Source organism: Triticum urartu, chromosome 7 (genome assembly GCF_003073215.2).
Source record: "Triticum urartu cultivar G1812 chromosome 7, Tu2.1, whole genome shotgun sequence".
NCBI classification, from domain to species: Eukaryota; Viridiplantae; Streptophyta; class Magnoliopsida; order Poales; family Poaceae; genus Triticum; species Triticum urartu.
In genome coordinates, this window is record NC_053028.1 from 70,969,779 (window position 1) to 70,986,961 (window position 17,183).

A 17,183-nucleotide genomic window follows, 5' to 3' on the forward strand; every position below is an offset into this window, starting at 1 on the left:
CTGATAAGAGGGGAAGCCAACCTTTCCAAGGGCATCATTCTTGCATCTAAAGTAATCATCATACACCAACACTCCCTCCCGAATACGGTTAAATACATGACTAGCCATCTGGAAAATGGTGCCAGAAAAGCATGGGATTGTAGAGTGGGGACATGCACTTAAAATAATCACTAAAGAGTAGGCAATGGCTGCTCTCTCTGTTGCGATTTAACGTCGTAGCATGGCCCGAGATCGACCCCCCTAAACCTCGGTCACTGCCTAGAAATGTGATCATTGACGACCAAAGTAGCAACCACAAGATCATCATCGTCGGATGATGAATCATCTGGCGAGCGTACGACATTATTGTAAAAGAACTCACCTGCTTGTCCATGTTATCTTGTGGGCAAAAGACCGAACACCTTGCGGGCATTGAAGCTTGCGGGCGCGGTGGAGTAGCGGGCGGACAAGGGCACTGTCCTCTCCCCATGTCGGCAGCAGGCATGTCCAAGTCCGCAACATCGGCGGTGACCTAGAGGCGAGGGCGGTGAAGGACAATGCCGGCTCGTGCTCCGATGGTGGCGAGAAGCGGACGCAGAAGGCGAGGAGGTCGGCCTCGGTGAATGTGCGTGGCGTGAAGGTGGGGAAGTGGGTGGATGCGGCGGCAGCCTGAGTGGTGTCCAAGCGGTCGGAAGTGAGAGGCGACGATGATGGCGACGAGGGCGGGGGAGTTGAGTGTGGAGTGGGGAGGGGAAGAATGGCTGTTTGTGTAGCTGATGCAGGCCAGGGGGACACGAGGGGACATCACGCGCTCCGCGCCAACGTGAACTTGGCCCAAATTTGGACTGAAAATGGGTCGCGACAGACAGAAAAACAGACGCATGTGCGTGTTGGGTTGGCGTTTCTATTCAACCCAAATAGACACACGCGGATGCATTTCTAGGCAGTTTTAAATCATAAATGTGTGTGAGGTAAAAGTCTCATATCCGAGGATGTGTTTTTGAGATTTAGGTTCAAGGCGAAATATCTTTAGAGAAACTAGCAAAAAGGCCCGTGCGTTGCAACGGGAAAAAAATCCACTCATATCTCTAGCTGGGTCAGTTGGATAAATCATGCGTGGCCGGTTGGCAGTTTATGAGATCGAACACTCCCATCGGTAATTTTATTTTTCTTCGGACATGGCCACAGTGCGCCGCCAGATGGGCTTCCTTCGTTGGGTCAAAACGGATGGCAAGTAACGAAACCAAATAGCGTACGTGAAATTAATTGAATCGGGACCAAACGAAGCGGGACGAAAGTAAAAATATCACCTCCCTTTAATAGTAGGTATAGAGTATAGATATAGATATAGATGTGTACTAGTTGAAAGCTCTTTTTAGAGTAGCAGAAAGTTGACTGAATCTACTAGTTGGAAGTTGGAATTTTTGTACTAGGAAGTTCAGGCTCTCGCAGGGAATATTTTGTGAAGAAAACCAGAAGCCTCTCTGAATGAACTGGAAAGCCTGTGTGAATGTATTGGAAAGCTTTGACTGGGAAAGTTTATGGGAACTAAGTGGGAAGGTGGACGGCTATTACGCCGTACCGTATAATCACGTAACAAATCATTGCTGCCCAAAACGAAGCACAAAATCAGGACGTGATTAATCTCCGGCTTCCAGGACTAAGCAAGAAAATCACGTAGGATTAATCTTTGCTCTCCCAAACGAAGCAGACAATTATGAAATTTAATCCACCCTTTCCAAAACGAAGCACAAAATTACGTGATTAACCATTGCTTCCCAAAAAGACTGCCGGAGACAAATTACCATCGCCTACGCAAACGCAAGAGACTTCCTACGTTTTTCCATGTCGGCCCCGACATTCCTTACTCATCATGCAGTCGCGAGACTGACGCGCGCCACGTACTACATATACGTACCTTCCAAGAATCCATCCGAGGCAGCACGCATCCCACCACCGATCACCCTCGTCCAAAGACCAGACCGTTGCGGCGCAACCACCTTCATCCCGGTCTTCCACCATGACGCCGACCCGCCACTCGCCGGCCGCGGTGGCCGTCGCGCTCCTCCTCGCCGTCCTGGCCGCCGAGGCGGGGGGCGACGAGAGCGACTGCAGCGTGGCGCAGACGGCCTTCAGCGAGTGCACCGGGTACGTGGCCGGCCTGGACGACGAGGTCCCGCCGCAGTGCTGCTTGGGGCTGGGCGACGTCAAGGACCTGGCGCCGGGCGCGGACCAGCGCCGGGACCTCTGCGCGTGCCTCCTGTCGGAGATGCTCGCCGCCGGCAACGGCAATGTCGACTCCGGCCGCGCCGCCGGCCTCCCGTCCGCGTGCGGCCTCAGCGTCGGGTTCCTCCCAACCAGCCCCGACTTTGACTGCTCCCAGTACGTATTTCTGCTTCCCCCTTGTTTTGTTCGTCCTTCCATCAGCTGATTTCTCAAGTTTTGCGTCACTGAACGAAATACTGAATTTCCTTGCAGGGTCCCCTGAATACTGAATACTTTCTTAAGTTCGTCCTTCCATCAGCTGCTCACTCTATCGCTGGCCTAAGGATCGAAGAGCACAGATAAGAAGAAGCACGGAGCTTCCAGTTGGCAGATTTGTTGGTTCTCCCTTCGCTTTGCTTAGCTACCTAGGAGTTGGCAGAATGATTATCTCTTGGAAAATATGAATGACAATCTTGTTGAATGATTCTTCTTTTATAGTGGAAGATCGTCGCGAGCTTTATCTGTTACGGGTTTAGTAGCGGCTGAATGTCAGCACGCTATGGCTTAGCGCAGTCGTTTGTCATATGCGCGCTCACTGCTCTATCGTGAGTGTAAACTCAAAGATGAAATACATTCAAAAGGATGCATATAATAAGGAATTCTTTTCATCCACACTAATTTTATTTATCGCATGAAAAAATCGAGAGGTGGTAGTACTTACTTTAACTAAACACTAGGAGTTGTACACACACACACAGGGGCGAACCCAGAACAAAAATGACCCGGTGTCCACATGTACATCACATATACATAAAAACATACAATGCTATACATAAAAATAACATACTTAGGGTGCGTTTGGTTACAATGTATTTCAAGAATACTATTTTGACAAAGTACCGTTTCAAATACTTTGAGATGTTTGCCTCTAATTAAGATTGCAGTATTTCCCCGCAAAAACAATCAGTGCAATTTCTTGTAGTCAAATACATTACTACAGCAAAAATACATTAGTGCATTATTATTTTTTGCTTTCAAATACTGCAAAAATACTTTAAAAAATTGCAGTATTTGAAAGTATCCACAAAACTATGGTATTTTTGCTGTATGAAAAAAAAGATCGGGACCTCTATTTTAAAAACCGAGGAAAACAACAAAGGACACTAGTGGTGGTCAAATACAATACTACATAGTATGTTGCTTGCCAAACACGGCACCATTTTCGCAGTAGTTTTAGAAACTGATGGTTTCATAAGCTAAAATATTCGTTGTCATCATGGGGTTAAAAACTGTAGTCTCAAACAAATTACTCCCAAACAGAGCCTTAGCAATTACTAGCTGATTATATATGAAGTTAAAAGATAGTAAAGCATAAAAACTCCAAGCAATGGAAACAAGGATGATCGGCAAAAATGATAAGCACTCCCAAAATTTGGAAATTCACAATAATTCAATTCTCAAACAAATTCGTAGCGGCATACATATTGAAAAATCCCGGTAATCCTTGTTCTCAAATACACGTGCATAGGTCCCAAAAAAAAATGCAGTAATCCAATATGTAATTGTAACATCCTTAAGATTTGAAGCCCTAGTTCGGTGTTTGAGAAACAAAAATTGTGAGAAATAGAGATACGCACTTGAAATAGATCGAGGGGTTCTCTTGCCGTACCTTTTTCTTTCCGGTGATCTGGGCGAGTCACGGAGTCAGGCGGGGCGACACTGGCGCGCCGCGATGTTTCGATGGCGGGCAGAGAGGTGGGCGGCGATAGGGCTAGCGTGAGCTTTGTGAGGAATCAACGCGAAGATGCGAGAAGCCAGCAGGCTGGAGGCCCACGTACACAAACCAAATTAGATCGATCAAACTCTATCTTGTCGTGTGCCTGGGCTATTAGATGGGCTTTGCTCGTACACCGTTTTGCTGGCTCTGGCCGGTGTCCATCGACTAACTTTACCGGTGTCACAGGAGTATATGTGCCTTATATAGTACGTAACGAGAAATTTTACCCGGTGTCCTGTGCCACCGGCAACGACCACGTGGGTCCGCCCCTGCACACACACACACACACACACACACACACAAATTTATTTGGCGCATATACGTGTAGAAGTTGAGGTAGGGTCCTGATTTAGCTGTCCATTGCTTAGTCATTCTTAGTTGACGTTGAAAGTCTTGAAGCCGCGTCCTTCATGACCGTGAGGGTCTGGTCAAAGTCATCCAAAAGTTGATGATAATCTGGAAACTTGTCCTCGTCTATTGATAGGATTATCTTGATAGTGCTTCTGTAGCTTTGGTAGTGAATAATCAGAGCCTACAAAAGCAATCCTGGCAATTAATCGCCGATCGTGGTAAAGAAAGAAATGAATTACCCTAAGGGTTTACTAATTTTTTCCAAAAAAAGGGTTTACTAATTTTAAAATTGTTCTAGTGCAAAATTGAAGAAAATTGAGCTAAAGCATCCCTCAACCAATTACTCTACCAGCCCGAATCAGGGGCGGACCCAGAACAAAATGTCCCGTTGTCCATTGTACATCACATATGCGTGGTTATCAAGCAACATCCATGTAATTGCTTAGCTCGCCCTCAATTTTTTCAATTGCTTAGCTTAACCACTAGAGCTTCAGAACGCTAGTGAACAAAAGCAACGCAAATTGTTTTAGAACTAATGCAGTTGCGGTATTTATTACTTGGCCATTTACAATATCACTGAGATTTTTGAGTTATTTGATTTTTTTTGAAAATGTATATTTTTAATGCAAAACAGTTCTTTAAATTTTGGAAAAAGTTCATCGATTTTAATATATATATATATATATAATTGAAAAAAGTTCATTGAATTTGAAAAAAGTTCGTTGGATATAAAAAAAGTTCACAAATTTTGAAAAAAAATTCATTGATTTTGAAAAAAAATATCAATTTGGAAAAAAGTTCATTCGATTTTGAAAAAAAAAGTCATCAAACTTGAAAAAAGTTCATCATATTTGAAAAAAAGTTCATCTAATTTGAAAAAGTTCATAGATTTTGAGAAAAAGTTCGCGAGCTAAAAAACTGCGCATTTAGGAAAAAATAAAAGGAAAAGGAAAAGAAGTAGAAAAAAGAAAAAGAACAAGAACAAAACGAACTGACAAACAAATAAAAGAGAAAAATGAAGAAATAGTGCAGAAGCGGGTTTTTGGCCCGGTGGTTGTAGCGCATCCATTCGAACGATCGGGTCGTGAGTTCGATCCTTTGCCCCACACCTTTTTTTGGAAAATTAAATGAACAAGCAGGCGAAGAAGAAAAACAACGAAACATGCAGACTGGTTGTGAACAAAAATAATGGGTTGAGCTCAACTAATGTGCGTGTAGGCGCCCATTTGCAGAAACAGTAGTAACGGACGCCTACAGCACCAAATAGAAATTGCCGAGCCAGCAGCCCCTCCAGTGGCAACCCTGGTGCGTCCCTGGCCACAGTCACGCAGTGCAGCCGCTTTCAGCTACCCATCTTGTTGTCCGTGCGGTAGACGGCAGCCGTCGACATTCATGCACCCACACGGCTTCGACGATGGCTCCCTGGCGGTCGTCGACGTTCATGCACCTACACGTCTTCGGCGATGGCTCCCTGGTGGTCGTCGATGTTTATGCGCCCAAACGACTTTGGTGATGGCTCCCTCCTGGCCGCGGTGACTCCCGTCGCTCAACCATCATGGACGGCAACCTGTGAACAATGATTTTCATCGGAGCTCCTTCGTCCCCATCCTTTATGCTATGCATGTCTGATTGATTCCTATTTGTTTCTTTCACATCATTCCTATTTAGTTTTTCTTATGTTTGTTACTCAAGATTTGGCACCTAATTTCTTCCCCCCGAACACATATCGGCTCTCCTCGGTTGTAACCGAGCACCGAACCAAAATCTCGGTGGACCGAAGCATCGGTTATTGGTTTCTTAGAAAACCGTTCGGTTAGCAAGATCAGAAACTGAAATTCCAAATAAACTGAAGCGCCGAATTGAACAGTTCGGTCTAACCGAACGCCCAGGGCTCCACATGAATAATTTCCGTTAATTTGCTTATTATACACATTTAAACAATTTGTCGGCGAATCCTTATAGCTATACGATGCCCGCGGGAGTCAAATGGATGTTGTGACGCCCACCTGCAAAGCTAGTTGGGCCAGCTTAGATCAAGGTTCACTGTGCTGCTTCTGCTATTTCGCTTTTTTGTGGTTTTCTGGGTTGGTTTCTCCCTCTCCCTTATTTATTTATTTTTTCTTTCCTTTTTTATTTTCCCTTTTCTTTTCTGTTTATCTTTCCTGGTTATCTGTTTATTTATTTTATTTCCAGTTTTGCTTTGGTTCTTTTTGGTCCTTCTGTTTCTTTTTTTATTGCCTTCTTTTGGAAATATTTATTTTATTTTTAAGTATGCATATATTTTTTACACGCACATTTTTTTAATATAATGTGAACATTTATTCAAAACAGAGTGAACTTTTCTCAATATACTCTGAACATTTTTAATAGATGGAGAATATATTTGGATATACGATGATTTTTTTGTATATATGGTGAATATTTTTTAAATAGACACTGGATTTTTTCAAAAGTATATGGTAACCATTTTTATATACTCTAAGATTTTTTAAAAATACAATTAAGCATTTTAAACACAAAATGAACATTTTTGAAGTACACAATGAATATTTTTTAAACACACGTAAACATTTTTAAAATATACGATGAACTTTTTCCAGTGCACAACTTTTCCTGAGAAGGACATAATAGTGTTCACAATCTAAAGCAAATTAAATCAATATACCCGTTCAAAGTTTAAGATATCTTTGTGTTATCAGTTTATTAGTGGATGATTGTGTTTAACAAAAGTACAGGCCTAATCAGTTGCATTCTTATTGAAATTAAGTAACTTATGAAAAAACTGGATGTATGCAAGATCATGGTTCACTACCTCTGGAATCCCATAGACGCTAGGCGCAAGGAAAGCCACCGGGTGTCCACATAACTCTACTTGTTCAGCTGGTCCAACCATGTTTGAGAAAACTATTGTTGTACGTGTGAATAGACACCGAAAGATTGAAGTTCCTACCTAGTTCAATCATCACGACGTAATGCAATTTGAAGCATTAAAACGAAGAAGAAGAATTATGAGCTGTTACTTAATTTTCTAGATTAAGTTTTTTGTAATTTAATTTTAGATTGAGCGAAGGGAAACAAAGCAGTATACCTTGACACCAAAAACTTTCGTGAAAATTAGACCAATCTTATATGTGAATATCACTTCGAGTGACCTCTTTTTCCTATCAAGAACCTTCTTTGCCTTGCGAATATATGCAAGTGGATCATCGTGCATGGCCAGATAAAATGGAAGAATAATGTGGCCCAGTTTATTTCCCCATGTCACCTCGTTCCTCTTATCAGATTCTATCACATTAACATATGTCTGTTCATAGTGGTAAAATAAGAAAAATAAATTAAAATACTGATAATCTACGAAATATGATGGTGATATCATCGGACCATGTTCAGAGATACTCCCTCTGTATCAAAATATAAGGCATTTTTTAGGCTAGTTTAGCCTACAAAAACGTCTTATATGTTGGTACAGAGGTAGTACATATATTTAGAAAATCGATGATGCATGGCATTTAGCATCCATTGCATATAGGAGTAGTTTGTGAAAAAGTAAGTGCATCTTAACTGTAGGCTAGTGGCTGGCCTTGTGTTGACAGGAAGGAGTGATCGCAAACAGATTTTGCTAGTGTTAGTGTCACCTGACATTGAAGTTAAGTAAGGAAGCGTTTAGTAAAAACAATTGTACCATTAAACACTTGCTTGTTAGTTGTTACCCTTGAGGTACTTACCGGACTTGCGGAAGTAATATCTTGATAGGGCAGCAGAAGTCACTGCAACCAGCACATCATTGACAGTCTGTGGTTCCCAGCAAAAAAGAAAGAAAATTAACAGTCTGTGGGGAAAAAAAGAATTTCATGAACAAATTAAACTGCTAGCTTAGCTTAATTATACGTACGCAGTTCATGGAGCTCTTGAGGAACTTACGTCATCAAGGCTAAGACTCCGGTGAACAAAGCGCTTGGCGTGGAACTCATCGTCGTTGGCACGCTTGAACAGCGTGCGCGGTCACTCAAGAACAGAATCGTGGCGGCGAAGTAGGCAAGGTCCGCCGTGGTGTTCCACGCGACCACAAGGTACGACCAGACCCACGCGACGAGCGCCAGGGCGCCCGCGGAAAGCGGGGGCCGGCGCTGCGACGCGTAGATGGCGCCCGTGCGGGTAGGACGACGCGGAGGCGTGGCTGGCCGAGCCTTGGTGTCGGCGGAGGCGCTGCCCGTGGACAGGGACGGATTCAAGGGGGGACGAGGGGGGGCTAGACCCCCCCTGACGATCGGGTCACCCGTTAATAGCGATCAGTTTGTTCGCTGATTTTTCTCGCTAATAACTGTTCGTGGGTTGCTTTGCCCCCCCCTTATGGCTGGCTACCTATATGATGAGGCCCGTTTTATTTTTTACAAACGATTGCACGCACAAGGCCCAAAATCTAGGACAAGTGAAAAGGAAAGCAGCCCACAGTGGAAGCAAACCAGGCTAGGGTGGTAGGAAGTAATACGCCCGTACGCACAGTTTTTAGATCTCCTTTATCGCTTCGTTTCCAACATGCTTCTGCGTTCGAGCCTGCCGCCGGCCGCCATCCGCCATGTCGATCGATCTCTCCGTCGAGAAGGGAACGGGATATGCAGGTGCCTCGTGTTGATCCACCACGCATTCTGGCCGGCCGGCCGCACGGATGAGCGACCAAATTAAGGTTAGTTTATGTTTAGCATTAGATTAGTCCGCATCTTTCAAATCATAGAAGCGGAATAGTAGATATAGAGAAATTAAGGATTAGATATAAAATTTTGGATCTGAGCCCCAAAGTGCCTGACAATACATTTGGCGCTGATAAAAGTGATAGTTCTGTTTGATCGAGATCCAGTTATTTGGCTTTCCTCAGCTTCATTACCTCATCCCGTTTTCACAGCCAAATTTTTGACGAGGCGTTGGAGCCTTGGAGGTCATTTTCTGCACCAAATTTTGGGATGGATTGGTTGGCTGGATGACATAGCACAATTGAAATGAACCCTAGATCTTTCAATATGTAGTACTGTATGTATCTATCCTATGATTTTTAGTCTTATAGTTCTTGCCCCCCCTATCTCTATTTTCTGGCTCCGTCCCTGCCCGTGGACATCATGAGAAGCGCCATTAGAGACATGCCGGCGCCGTAGGCGTGGTGCACGCGGATCGCCACGGTGGAGGCCGCCTCGGAGGTCAGGAAGTCGAGGAGATGGAACTCCGGAAGCGCGCGGGAGCGGTCCGTGGGCAGCGCGGACAGCGAGGCGACGTAGTCCTCCATGACCTTGTCTGGGTCGGCGGCCACGGCGGCACCATCCAGCCTGGGGACGATCATATGATCCTCGACGTTCACAGCCATGCGCGCCCATCGCGCCCCTCCATTGTTTGACCCATCCGCCACCTGTACGTGTGTCCCATGCATGAAATATAGTACGTACTAGGAGTACATGTTCTTCCCCGGTTAAGCAGTCGTAGACAGTGACAAGAGCACGGACTTGAAGACCTTAAAAAAGTGTACGCACTTGAATGCATCCCAAGCGCGGGCATCGGGCAAGTAGAGATTCGATGCCGGCTCGGAAGATGCTCAGGTTTATCCGCGTGTCGAGGCCGATGGTGACGACGATATAAATACCTATATCTTCCATGGCTCTTGCAGTAGGGCTCACGGGCTCCTCCGCGGGGTTCTCCGGCGTCCACTCAGCGCCGGCAGGTTCTGTTGACACGCGGATCGGGAGCAGTCGGTTTCCTGGAACTGACGCCCATGGACTACCACTCACAGGGTCCATTTCTGCTTCCCTATGCATGAACGCTAGCTACTCGATCGGTCGTATGTGCAAAGGCTCTGTTCCCTAGCTGTTATATATAGGACTCCCGAAGGTGATGGCACAACGTACCGGTTCCATTCCATCTATTCTGCAACTATTTCCGATGTGTTTTTTTGAACAGAAAGTTTTTTTTTATTAATTAAGCACATTTTACAGAGAGGAGCATGAATGGATTCATGCTATGAACAGAAAGTATGTCCCTAACTGGACATTGACCTGCATTTGAACATAAACACCTGAATACTAAAGATCTGTTCTGAATCTTAATTGCTAAATGAGCCTCATGATGGGCTTTTACATTGGAGCTCCTTGGCAAATGATTGATCATGTTTGCCTGGAAGGACTTGCTAGATTGAATAGCTGCAATGTGGGGCCTAATCATCCAGTGACCTGAAGCAGCTACAATGTTAGTTGCGGCAGATGCAGATGCCAAAACAGAGTTATCTGTGTAGAAGCGAGGTTCTTGAAGTTGAAGTATGTCAGCAATCTTGGTGGCGAGAAGAAGTCCAAAAGTTTCAGCCTGAAGTGGCGACAACGCCGGGGGAGACATCGCCGAATCATATGTCTGCTTGCAATGCTGGTTATGCTCCATTCGAATGTAGATGCCTATGCCTGCTGGAGATGAGAGCATACCTTGCTGCAACTTCCAAGCTGCGTCACAGAATATGGCTTCACCTGTAAACTTTGAAGGAATTTGAACCATTGGCGCGAATGTTGAGCCTGCTGTAGTTTCTATTGATTTTTGGAGCAGCCATCAACCTCAAGTTTTAATTCCTGCATGATAGCATTTGAAAAAGGAAATACATGGGCAGGACTAGAGCATCTTCTATTAAAAATACGATAATTTCTTGCTTTCCATAAACATCACTTTTTCTGATTTGATTTCCACCAAACAAATCAGTAATATGCAATAGCTATTCTACAATTTTGGGAGACGGACAGTTTGAGTAGGCAAATGGTGTTCGATTGAGCTGAAATTTTGAGGGAATCTTAGGAACTCATCTGTATATTTGTCTGTCAAATTTGGTGCTGTTTGGTTCAGCGGTTTAAGAGCAGTTTGTAAAATACGAAAGAGGAGAGAAGTTGTGCAAACTTTGCTTTGCTAAAATCTGACCTCTTGTGGTTGTTGTTGCTGCTGTTGGTTGGCAACGTGGAGAGTGTGTTGTAAATCTCTCTAGAGGTTCTAGAGAAGATTTTGTACTCACCATTCTCATAGTGAAGTTGTGTGGACCAGTGGGTCAAAAACCGTGTTTTTTTTACTCCTCAAGTTGAGGAGGTTTTTTCACGTTAAATCATGTGTCACATGTGCACATTGTTTGTGTTATTCGGCTACTTGTTGGTTGAAACTGTCCTCAAAATTCATTACAAGTGGAGGGGAAACTGTTAGTTTTTTCTTTTGTTTGGTAGGGGTTGGCAAGGCAAATAGTTGTGTATTTTCGAATAGGGATATTTCATAACCACATCAACTAAAATTAAGTTTTTGAGGGGTAAAATAATCGTATCAAGTATTACGAGTCTGTGCAAAAAAATCACACATCAATAATTTTTAAAAACACAAAACTAGACTATGCGGGATATGTTTCTCACACTTAAATTTTGTTTTTTAGTAGTCGATGTGTGTAGTGTATCTTTCTCCTAACTTCTGTTGCGTTGTGTTACATATGCTAATATATATATATATATATATATATATATATATATATGAAATAAGCCAGGAAGATATGTATCTTGCCATATGGATCGAATTAATTCACAGTCTCTCCATCCCTTCATTGGTGACGTAAAATTCACAAAGATGTGTATCTTGCTACTATGACATGAATGCCTCCTTGAGGCCAATGATTGTGCTTTGTGCAACATAAGTGGGAAAACGGACGCACTGGATCCAACAATTAAGATTATAATACATGTGTTATTATGTGTTATCATTTTTTGAATAACTTTACATCTGCCCAATTGTGTGATATCTGCAATTTAACTCTTCCGATTTACATCTTAATAGATTTTTATTAGTAATTATATATCCTTATAATAGCTAGGCCATGCGGGTGCACAAGTTGATGACTAGTTCTACTAATGCATATCCTTCTTATACAAATTCTTCACATTCAAAACACGGCACTAGATTTATACTACAAGGCATATTCAATACAATTAGCTACCTAAGGGCATCTCTAACGTTGACCCGCAAATGGACACCACAAATGTCCATCTTTATGTCAAGACGTGGTCCGTGGGCATGATACCGGAGAAGGCCATCTGATGCTATTTACAAATTAATCTGTTTGGGAGGAGAGAGAAAGTAGAGGAGGACCATGCATGTGGTGGAATATTATGGTTTGGTGTCCGATCGTAAGGATAAAGAGAAGAGGGATACCATGCAGGGGCGAATCTACTGGGAGTAGTATGCCTCAGGGGCGAATCTACTAGGTGGGCTTTAACAGGCTCAAGCACCCCCCCCCCCCCCCCCAGTGCTGTAAAATTTGTATTTACTACTAGTTTTAAGGCCCAGCCCAGCTAGTTGCAGGCCCAATCCAACACATATCTGCATGACCCAGGCAGCCCAGCCTCCCCTCCATTATTTTCTAGATTCGCCACTGATACCATGCATGTGAAGAGAGAGAGAAGTGGAGGCTTTGTATTGGTCAAGTGCATGTCCGGACCTCCCGCATAGCTCCCCTCATCTGTCTTCGATTTACCGGAAAGCGGACATCTGGAGCACTCTGCGAACATATACTGGAACTTTGCAGGTCTCCTTTGCAGATGCCCTAATGCATGGGTTTAGAAAATGCATAGATGTAATTAATAGATCTAGTGCTAAATTGAGAGGAAAATATTGTATAGAACCGGCACTAGACAACCATAAAAACGCCTTTCAGAGCAAATTCCTTCAAAACCCACACACTTAATAGGCCTCATGTGATGTATATAGCATGCATTTGGGTTCAGAATCCTCAAATTAGCCACATAAATGGGGCTCTAAAATGATGTCAGGGGTCTCCTGCATCCAGAACACCAACAATACTTTTAATCCCCAATCTCACCTAAATGAAACAGATCAATTCCCAATTGCACTAACCCTAGTTGGCTAGCTCAACAAGAACCGTAACCCTACCTCAGCAAGAACCCTAACCCTAGCGGTGAACAAGGAAATTACATATACCCATTGCCCCAGGTTCATGTTGGTGATGTCGTAGTCATCATGTGAGCTCGATTACCCAGGCATGTCCGAAGGAAGGCGACCATTGCTGTCGCTGTCGGCGAGCTAGGCAGCCAAAGAGAAGAGTGAGAGCGAGAGGAGTGAGAGCACATGAGTGAGGAAGAGAGTTACGCCACGGTCTATTTTTGACTGAGCGGTTTGGTTTAGACCGACCGCACCGGTCTGCCCCTACGCGCGTGGCTGGTGGGCCAGGTTTGTCAAAAAACGGTTTAAAACTAAGCAAGGGCTGTTTGGGTTTTTTGAAATAGCCGACCATGGTTTTGGTAGCTATTAGTGACAAATAAATTTTTGATACTAATTTTTTAAAATCCTATTCTGAAAAGTAGTAGTTTTATGCTATTCACTCCCTCTTTAGAAAAAAATACCACTAGTTGAGGAAATCACCGAGCGAGTACTCACATGAGAGCTTAGCATTGCCATCTCAATGATCTAATGATCAGATTGGACGGAGATTAAGTAAAGTCAGATCCCAGAAGGACATCAGATGGCACGACTCATCAAAATAAATCGCCATTATATATTTTCAATGCTTGGTACGTACCGATCATCCAAATGTCAATGTCAGAAGGACGGCAGGTGGTAGTACAAAGGCACGGTCTTGCAGTTGCTTGTTCTAACAGGAAGCTGGTTCGACAGGTCGATCGGCTGTGGCACGCGTTTGACTCCATGATGAGGTGAGTACGTTGAAGTAGCTAGCTAGCGGTTCAGTCAGTTAGCCGTTGATGCTGCCACAGCGTCGACGGACAATAAGGCTGGTCATAGTGGGGGAGTAACTTAGAGGATGCTTGGATTCAAGGGACTATTTTTAGTCTGATTAAAAATAGTCCTTTTTAAAGGCTAAAGTTTCAAGCACCCCTGACTAAAGAGAGGCTAGGACTAGTCTTGAGGCTAAATTTTTTTAGTCATATGAAACCTACTAAAATATGTATTAGCCCTCTCTCTCCTCATTTAATTTCTCTTCTTTAACACATGCGAGTTCTGAGTTGGAGGGTTTGGAGGATAATAAATGCTCATTAACTTGATTTTAGTCTCTTTAGTATTTGGATCCAAGCATGAGTGAGGCTAGCAAGTTTTAGTCCCACTACTTTTAGTCATGGGACTAAAACATATCCAAGCACCCTCTTATACTAGTGTCATGTATATGACACTAGTCTAAATTACTATCTTCATAATGCAAAATAATATAGTAGTAGTGTCATAGATGGCTTCATTTATTAGTTTGTAGACTCATCTTGTATTGAAAAGCGCTATGTTACAGTAACATATTATGTTACTACTTATCATTAACTACTTGCCACATAAGCAATTTTTTTTTGAAGTGTGCTATGTTACTCGCTAAGTTACTCCTAATATGACTAGCCTAATGGGCTACAAAAGCCTCTTAATTGGTAGTACAATCCGTAGATTAGATGCCCTGGCCATCGATCCAGTTGAAAGCAACGGATATGATTTAGCAACTAGAGTATATGGTTGTGCCATTATTTATAAGATAGTACGTGAAGGTGGTGCACAAAACCCTCTTGGTTGATACAACCGCATATCTCATACGTGAGGCCTTGAACATCTATCAAATTGAAAACAACGTATATTATCTAGCAACCACTCCCTTCGTCTCATAATGTAAGACGTTTTTTGTCAAAAAGGCATCTTACATTATGAGACGGAGGGAGTACCTGTTTATGCCTTTATAACAAAAAGTAATTGAAAAGGGGGAAGATCTAGCCTCTGCATCATCATGATCCACACAACCATATTTATTAAATGAAAACAAATAGGTCTGAAAAGTACAAAGTATCAACTAACAACTAACACGACAAAAACAAAAACAAAAGACCACAAATGATGGGTACAATAGACAGAGTACATGACTTAACCACATATTCTATTAGTGACGTATCAGCCAAATCAGACCATCTACAAGTAAGAGACATGGTTTCAAGAGGGAATGAGTCAGGTTTCAAGTCGATATGACCAATACTTGATCAGTTGGCCTTAGAAAAATTACACTCATTCCCGCAAAAAAAGAAAAGAAAAATTACACTCAAGATACATCATTACATGATCCATGTCAAAATTTGGCATTTTTCATGGTCCTTTTATTTATTTATAAGACATTAATTGTATGTCTAGATAGTTAGTGAATATAATAATAATTTTAACTACAAATGCAAGAAAAAATTGGTAAATTTGAGTTGATAAATCATATTTGTGTTCTTGAGTCCATGTTTAGGCCTTATCCAAGAAAAGGAAAGGAATTTCAAACATGAGGATCTCAAGACTCGATCCAGAACATGGAGTTTATTGATTTTTTTTCATTTTGAAAGATGCAAATGAAGTCCGAAAAGTATGAAACTTGACATGATGCCCTCGCATGACACCGACAGGTTGTGGTGAAAATTGAGAACTATGCTCGGTTTCAGATTGGTAACTAAAGCCTTGTTTACAACTTAATTAAAGTACCTCTGTAGCTCGCCCGGAATAAAAAAGACCGGTCGCTAACCATTTGGAAATGCGGAGATAGAGAACTATGTCACAATCAATAAGTAAGATGATGTGGGCGAGGAATCTTCCGTCACAATTCATTACCAATCAAAGTTAGTAGGTGCAAGGAGTGGGTTTTCTAGCCATACATTCAGGTTCATATTTTTTGCCATATTAGCCAGGTGTGCAACATCATTGGCCTCGCGAAAGGTATGCTCATAAGGCCAGTCGCTTAAAATCTTCAGCAAATCAGCATGCATGTGTGTTTGGCGCTAACGGATATATTTTGTATGTGTTTTTTTAAACATCCGACTCCTTTGTATGTGGATGCCAGAAAAGCATCCTCCAACAATGTAAAGACCGCCAAAACAGCCAGGATTTAATCCCTAGCGCCCCGGCCTAAGCGCCCACATTGTAGGTACCGTAAGAAAATTGAAGACCTTAGAGCAAGTACAATAGAACTGAGTCAGCAGGCTATAAGGATTAAATTAATATATTTCTGCTTAGTTGGAGGAAAGAGAAGAGAAGAGAGAAGATAAGCGGGCTCTTTGTGAAGAGCCAACTCTAGCACGTGCTTCTAGGCACTTTGTGAGAATGAAAGGTGGGCCACATAATAAAAAAGTAGTACATTCTTTTGATCTACTATTGTACATGTTGGCTATAAGATAGGCTGCAGATGACATGGCACTGGCTTGTAGCCAGCAGCTGGCTATATTATTAACCATGCTCTTAATAAAGGTCCGACTGTACTAGACTTTAACTAATGTCAGTTAATAATGCCATCGAGTTAATAGGTCTTACTTATTGGTGGGAGTTATAATTAAGTTATACAATAAAGAAGAGGCATTTGCTTGGCCTTTTTTATAGCTTAAACTATCTCTTTATTCATTACCAATCGAATTTAGTAGGTGCTAGGAGGTGGGTTATCTAATCATACATTCAGATTCATAAATTTTGCCATACTAGGCAAGTCATGAGCAACGACATTGGCCCTGCGGGAGGTATGCTCTTCAGGCCATCTCCAACACAAGGGTGATTAGAATCCTGAGCAAGTCAGCATGCACAACCGTCTGGTGCTAACAGCTATATTTTGTATGTGTTTCCTAACCTTTGACTCCTTAGTATGGGTCGGTACGACACGAAAACTGCCAAAACGGCCAGCATTTAATCCCTAGTGCCCTTGCCTAAGCACTCGCATTGTAGGTGCCCTAAGAAAACTGAAGACGAAGTTCTGTTTCCTCTTTCCCTCTCGAGGCGATACATGAGGAAGTTTTGTTTCCCACGCCGGCACAGCCGCTGGCTCCCCTTACCTCCGCTTGTAGTTTCCGGGCCACCGTCTTGACGGCATTCT

The 17,183-nt window shown here is 42.9% G+C and overlaps 1 pseudogene; it reads right to left on the bottom strand.

Moving 5' to 3' along the window:
* Positions 1–4,325: 4,325 nt before the first annotated feature.
* LOC125525668 lies at positions 4,326–10,092 on the bottom strand (annotated as a pseudogene).
* Between the last annotated feature and the right edge of the window lie 7,091 nt (positions 10,093–17,183).